Raw genomic sequence first — 7,652 nt, forward strand, 5'->3', positions numbered from 1 at the left:
GATACCATTCTATAGGACTTGCAAAATCAAGTTATGAATCGAGGGGAAGAACTTACGCGATTGATGATTCTGCTGGAACCACGCGATCAAGCAGAACATGACCGCGATATTGCCCAACAACAAGTTGTGACTCAGTTGTAGAAGCCCACGACTGACCGTTTGGACTAGATGTAGAAAGCAAGTTATGATGATTTGTTACAATGCTTTATAAGTGGCTTGAATAAAGATATTCGCAGAGATGTGATTGTGCAATGTCCTACTACTTTATTACAGGCAGTGGCACTCGCGAAACTATACGAGGAGTTCAAATTATACTTAGAAGTATTCTCCTATTGCTTCGAGTAGCAGTATTGTTGTTCCGGTGAAGCAAAATTCCTCTAACGATTCCTTACCTCCATTGTTGCCTACCCCTCTTGCTAAGCCTCTTCGAGCCCTTCCTATAAAGAAAATATCTCCAGCTAAAATGCAATTGAGAAGGGAAAAAACTTGTGCTACTTTTTTTTGTAATGATAAGTTTACTTTTAATCACAAATGAGCAAATGTTGATGTTGCATGGTGAGTACGGCTGGGCATAATTCACAAAACTGAACTTAAACTATAGTTAACTTTATTATATTATATTTAAAAAACTAAACTATTTTTACTAAAATTTAATTAACTTATTTTACGGTTCAGGTTAAAAGAATTGAACCATAATAATTTTAGACAATTAACTAGTTAACCATGTGTCTTCATCCTTTCTCCATCAGAATTATTTTCTATCACCACTGTTACGCCGTGAAGGTCCACTGTCCTTTTTCTTCCTGTTGTTGTACATCCCTCCTCTCATCTTCCTCGATTAGCCCTTTAGGATTATCAAAAGGTTTAAAGAATAAGTTTGATGTATTATTTCAAAGGGTAGAGTATCATATATATATATATATATATATATATATATATATATATATATATATATATATATATATATATAGAAGGATCCTATAATTCTTCATCTATTAAAGAAATGACAGATGCACAAATTATAATAATATCTAAATTATAANTAACANAATATTTGATTGCCTAATATCCATTNATAGAATATTTGGCATATNTTAACACCCCCATTCAAGTTGGTGCATGGATATCATACATTCCCAACTTGAATAAAGACTTATCAAACAATCTTCTTGACACTCTTTTGGTGAGAACATCAGCCAACTGCAATTCTGATCTTACAAAAGGAAATGATATTATTCTAGCTTCAAGCTTCTCTTTGATGAAATGTCTATCAATCTCCACATGTTTTGATGAAATGTCTATCAATCTCATCTTGGTCATTTCCTATAACAATCATGTCATCTACATATATAATCAAAGCTGTAATTTTTCCTTTTTCTCTCTTCAAAAATAAGGTGTGATCAGAGTTACTTGCTCTATAGCCAAAAGCCTTCATAGACTTGGTAAACCTTCCAAACCATGCTTTTAGGGATTGCTTTAATCCATATAGAGCCTTCTTTAATTTGCAAACCTTCATTCCAATTAAATCTGTCATGTCTGGTGGAGAATCCATATAAATTTCTTCTGAAATTTCTCCGTGTAGGAAAACATTTTTCACATCAAATTGTAGAAGAGACTAATGAGTCGATATTTTATTGATTTCACTCAGTTTATTGTGCTAGAATTAATCAGGGAATTGTGCTTAAATGTCCATTATTTCCCCATTTTTCCTAATTATGCTTAATTTGACCGGAAATTCTAATTTTAATTAATTTGAATTTTCTGAGCTAATTATTTGTATTATTATTTCCAGGGAAAATTTTGGAAACACAATTTGGGACATTTGGAGGACACCAAATAAATTCAAGACTCTTGTCATAGACATTTCGAATTTAATTATATTGTAACTTAGTAGTATAAAATGTTTTTAATTAAACTTTTGCACATTGGACCATGGTTAAAAATTATGAGGGGCCTAAAATTTTAGGACACTTGACCTAGGGTTTCTTTTTATTTTTAGGGTGGACTCTACCCCAATTTTAGGACACATGGTCCTAGGGATTACAAATGTCCAGCCTCATTTTTTAGGGGTCACTCTCATTTTTCAGAGATTTGGCTGGAACGTTGTTTTGTAGAGATGAGAGTCAAGCCACTCACATACGGTTTTCTTTGCTTTTAAATTTTTATTTTGAGGATGAACGCTTGAATGTGGATGCCGCTGGTTCTAGGGAATGAAGTAGCACACTTGTTTTTCTATAGCAATTGTTTGCATTCATGTTACGGAATTGAATTTTTTATTTTAATGTTGAAGTTGATTCACTTCGTAGCCGTGTGCATTTTGTTTTTATATTCCAAAAATAAAACGCTGATTTCCTTGCAGCTGGAATGGAGTTCACGGTTCTTTTTCCATGGGTTGAAGGGAGAGCACGGAATCTCCCAGCCACCATTTACATTGGTTCTTTTTACTTTTGAATAATTCTGGAGGTTTAACTCTTAAACCCTGCATCTACGCTGATTTCAAGGAAATGGAAAAAGAGGGACACACTTTTCCTTTTGCTTGTTTGTTTACTTTGCTGATTTCATTCTTAATTTTCAAGCAGCACATTATTTTCTTTTTGGAAGCATGCTGATGTAGAATTGTAGAAGCTTCTTTCTTTTTCTTTTAGTTTTATTTAGATTGATGAAATGGTAATTTTTTTTTTTATCTTCGTGGAATGATCTCGGACATGGGTGGAACGGTGCAGCAGCTAGCCATTAGGATATTTTTTTATCACTTGGCAATTTTCAATATGAGAGACACATTATGGTTTTGCTGCATGAAAGTTTAGTATATATAAAAAGAAAAGGTTTTTCAATTTTAGGGAAGCACACAGCTGATTTTTTTTAGAAGTTTTTTACTTTTTCTTTCTTTTTTTCTTTAGAAGTTTTTCACTTTTTCTTTCTTCTAGAATGCAGTAGTTTAGTCTTAGATTTTATTTTCAATGTCATGTGTTATTTTTAATTTGCTATTTGTTTTATTTTTGTTTTATGGTGTTTTTCTTGATTTAACTTTAAGTTTGCACGGATAATTTTAATACATTAATGGAAGCACCTTGCTCATTTATCTTGTTTTACTGTTAGGGTTTTCTCTTTAACTGTTGATTCCGTGATGAATAGCATTTTATTTCTTTAAATTAAATGTTGCTTTAGGATAACATGCCAAATGTTTCTTTATTATCTACTGCATTTAAATTAGTTTACTAATCTTGTTTTAGAGACTGTTTAGTCTTAGTGTAGAACCGTTCGGTCATCTGTAGGACTGTTCGGTCTTCTTGCTTTGTTCAGTTATTTTAATGTTTTCAATTAGGTTTTATCGTATTTAATTTCTAGTTTTTAATTTAGTTTAATTCTCCTTACAAAAACACTTTTAACCCCCCCCCCCCACTTCGTGCTAAACCTGATTCTGAACCGCAGTTGGTCCTTGAGAGATGACCTAGGAGTCAATTCCTAGTCTATACTGCATTCTAATATGCAATCAAATTTGTATGGGCCGCGACACCCATCAGAGACCAATCTTGGTTTGCAACTAGCGACAAAAGTGTTCTCACAGCATGGAGATTGGATGCCGGTGCAAATGTCTCTTGGTAATCTACATTATAATACTGAGTGTAACCTTCAACCACAAGTTGTGCTTTATACCTCTCAATAGTTCCATCAACTTTATGCTTAATTGTAAAGACCCATTTGCAGCCCACAGTTTTCTTCCCTCTTGATAAGGACACAAGATCCTAAGAGTTTTTTTTTCTAAAGCTGTCATCTCCTCAACCATTGCTTCGGTCCATCTAGGATCTGCTAAAGCTTCCTGTATATTACTAGGAATAGAAATTGAAGATAATTGAGATACAAATGATGCATATGACTAGGATAACCTGTGACATGACACATATTTACTAATGGGATATTTAACTTTGGCGTGGAGGTCTAGTTCATATTTAGCTGGAGGTTGACCATGGTTAGAACGAGGTGGAAGAATATATTGAACAGTAGTAGACTCAGTGTTTGGTGTGCTGGTGGTCTCACGTAGACAAGAATCAATTCTATGATCAATTTCATTTAAATTAGTATTATCAAAGATAGGATTAGAAGGTACCTCTAAAGAGTTAAGTTGAACTTGAGTAGAAGATTGAGCCAATTCGTTATGATCAGAAGACACTGTATTATCCAAAAAATAATTGTCCATATTTAGGATTGGCTCACTTCCTATAGAATGATCCTCACACGATAATTTATCTTCACAATCAAACATACTAACATCATGATTATGCACTTCACTTTCATTGCCTCCTTGAAGTGGAGAATCAACATAAAAAAATTCATGCTCATTAAATGTCACATCCATAGAAATATAAAATTTCTGTGATGGTGGATGGTAAGCACGATAACCTTTTTGAGTTGATTCATACCCAACAAAAACACATTTGATCGCTCGTTCTTCAAGCTTTATACATTGATGTGGGTGTAAGTGAACATATATAACACGTCCAAAAATATGAGGTAGTAAATAAACTATGGGAGGAAGGATACAATGATTAGACAACACATCAAAAGGCCTTCGAAAGTTAAGCACACTAGAAGGGATTCAATTAATTAAATAAACAACAGAGCTCAAAGCCTCACCCCATAAATGAGATGGGACATTACCATCTATCAAAAGTGATCTTGTCACCTCTAATATATGTCCATTTTTCCTCTCAACCACTCCATTTTGTTGTGGTGAATGAGGACATGTAGTTTGATACAAGATGCCTTTAGAGTTCATGAACTCTATTAATTCAGTCATAAAATATTCCCCTCCACTGTCTGATCGAATAACCTTTACAGATGTGTTAAATTGTGTAACGATCAAATGATAGAAAGAACGAACCACATCACACACATCACTTTTTTAAGCAAATATACCCAGGTTACTCGAGTACAATCATCAACTAAACTGATAAAACATTTTTTTTCATTATGTGTAGATTGTAGGGCAGGGCCCCAAACATCTGTGTGAATTAATGAAAAAGGAAAATCAGTTTTGTTATTGCTTAAAGGAAACATAACACGATGATTTTTTGCCATAACACAAGTTTCACAAAAAAAAAGTCAGAAATATTACATTTATGAAATAGTGATGGAAATGATATTTTTAAATAACCAAAAGAGGGATGTCCCAACCATTTATGTCTCACCAAATTTCCTTTTTGTTTTTATCTTGTATGTGATCATTCGCAAGACAAGTCAACCCTCTTTTATGGGTTTGTTGTGAGACATTTTCAAGATAATACAGCCATTCACTCTCTCTACCACTGACAATCTTCTCCTTGGAATGNNTGTTCTGAAAAAGACAATGGGTTGGGTAAAACAAGGCAACACAAGAATGTGATTTGGTTAACTTGCTGACGGAGATAAGATTACATTTTAATGTAGGAACAAATAAAACATCAGGAATCGATAATAAGGGTGAGAGAGATACAATACCTATACCTTCAATAGGAGATGAGACCCCATTGACATTAATAATAACAATTTTAGAACAATTATAGGAAAAAATTAGTAAATATATGAGGATCACAAGTCATATGATCAGTAGCACCTAAACCAATTATCCAATTATTATCCTTAGTAACAACAGAAAGATTAAGGGCAGAGTTAGATATACCTGACTTGGTCACAGATCCGACAATAGTAGAAATATAATTCTTGGAAGCAGCAGAATTTCCAGAATCATGTTTCTCTGATTGATTTTTATCAAAAGAAGCCATGAGAAATATTCAATGAAAAAATGAAGCATTGATTCCAATATTATAGAGGATATCAGTGTTTGGCTCTGATACCATGTTAAGAAGTGGACTTTAAGCCTAACTCAACCCCATAAAACCGGCTTGTAAGGTGAGGTTTGCACCTCTCTCACACACACACACACACACACACACACACACACACACACACACACACACACACACACACACACATATATATATATATATATATATATATATATATATATATATATATTGGCTTTATCTCTAGTCGATGTGGGACTTTCAACACCCCCCTCACGCTGAGGTATATACATCTTGAGCGTGAGATTAGATATTAATGGGTGGTCCGATAGCGACCCGATAGCGGGTGGAACAACGTGCCACATAGATCTCGCTAGAATAAGCTCTAACCATAGCTCTGATACCATATTAAAAGGTTTAAAGAATAAGTCTGATGTATTATTTCAAAGAGTAGAGTACCATATATATACGTATAAGGATCCTATAATTCTTCATCTATTAAAGGAATGACATGTACATAAATCTGCACACTTTATAATAATATCTAAATTATCTAATACAATATTTGATTGTCTAATATTCGTTAATAAAATATTTGGCATATCTTAACAAGGGTTTCCTCATCGACTCTTTTTTCGCTCCAACGTCAATGACTCCTTGTGGAAGCAATGTCCTCCCTTTTTCAGATTCAAGATGGGTGTTCCTTCTAGTGTTCGATAAGCCTTCAAGCTTTCCATTCTTGCTTCCACTTTTGATATATTTTTCTCGTCGGAGTTACCTCATCATTTGTATTGGGTTGGGTTATCTAAAACTTATGATCTCTACATGTTTGTTGATATGCCCATGAGAAAGTGATCTCGTGTGCTTATGGACTTTTTTGTTTTAGGTTTTATTTAAATGTTTGCCTTGGTGTTGATATTGCCCTGATTTAAAATATAGTTTATGTATATCAATCTAGAATGTTGCAAAATTGCAATTGCTTTCTAGCCTACAGGTTTGGAATGTGGTGCTTGTATTTTGACAAAGTTCGGTGTTTTAAGTAATATGAGGTTTGAGATTAAGTTCTAGAAATTGAAATCTTATGCTCTGCATTTGCCTTGAAGAACCAGAATTATTTTTAGAAAAAAGAAAAGAGAATCCCGAATGCATGTATTTGACATTGTATTATTTAATCCTTGATTGATAACTAAGGTAGTGCTGGGTTAGTATATATTTGAATTGAGAATGTTGTGGGACTGACCGTGACTCATTTCCTCGTGAAAGTGCATCAATATATACCCAGTTTCGCATACCAAGGCTTACATACTTGGCCAACGACTTCTTCTCGCCTAAAGAGGCCAAAAAATCAATGCTCTCTAACTTGTAACTCATTGGGCAAGCCATTTTTTTATCCAAGGACTCAAAAACTACAAGCTTGGGTTGTCATTTTCGCCCAGTGAGAGGCCAGCTCACCCAGCGAGTTAACCTGGTGCCCAATGGTGATCTTTTAGTCTTTCGGGAGTAGTCAATGGCCATATAACCCTATAGGTGAGTCTTTTCTTCATGTTTGTAGTGCTGGGTGCAATTCTAGTGTACCTGAAATGAATATTTGTCAAAAAATCATTCTTTCTAATCCAATCATGCTTCCCTCAGTTCCAACTTATTTTCCTCCACCAGAATTGTTTCTTATAACTTTTTTTCACACACTCAAAGAGAGATTAAAGGTAACACTACAAGAAAAAACGTCATTATCTACCGCCAAAATCCGTATATAAAGCCCAAAATCCGTATATAATATTTGGTTATATACGGATTATATACGGACAAAAATCTGTATATAATATTGTCGTAGCTAGTGTTATATACGGAAAATCCGTATATAATTTATAT

This window comes from Vigna radiata, chromosome 2 (assembly GCF_000741045.1).
Source record: "Vigna radiata var. radiata cultivar VC1973A chromosome 2, Vradiata_ver6, whole genome shotgun sequence".
Taxonomy (NCBI): Eukaryota; Viridiplantae; Streptophyta; class Magnoliopsida; order Fabales; family Fabaceae; genus Vigna; species Vigna radiata.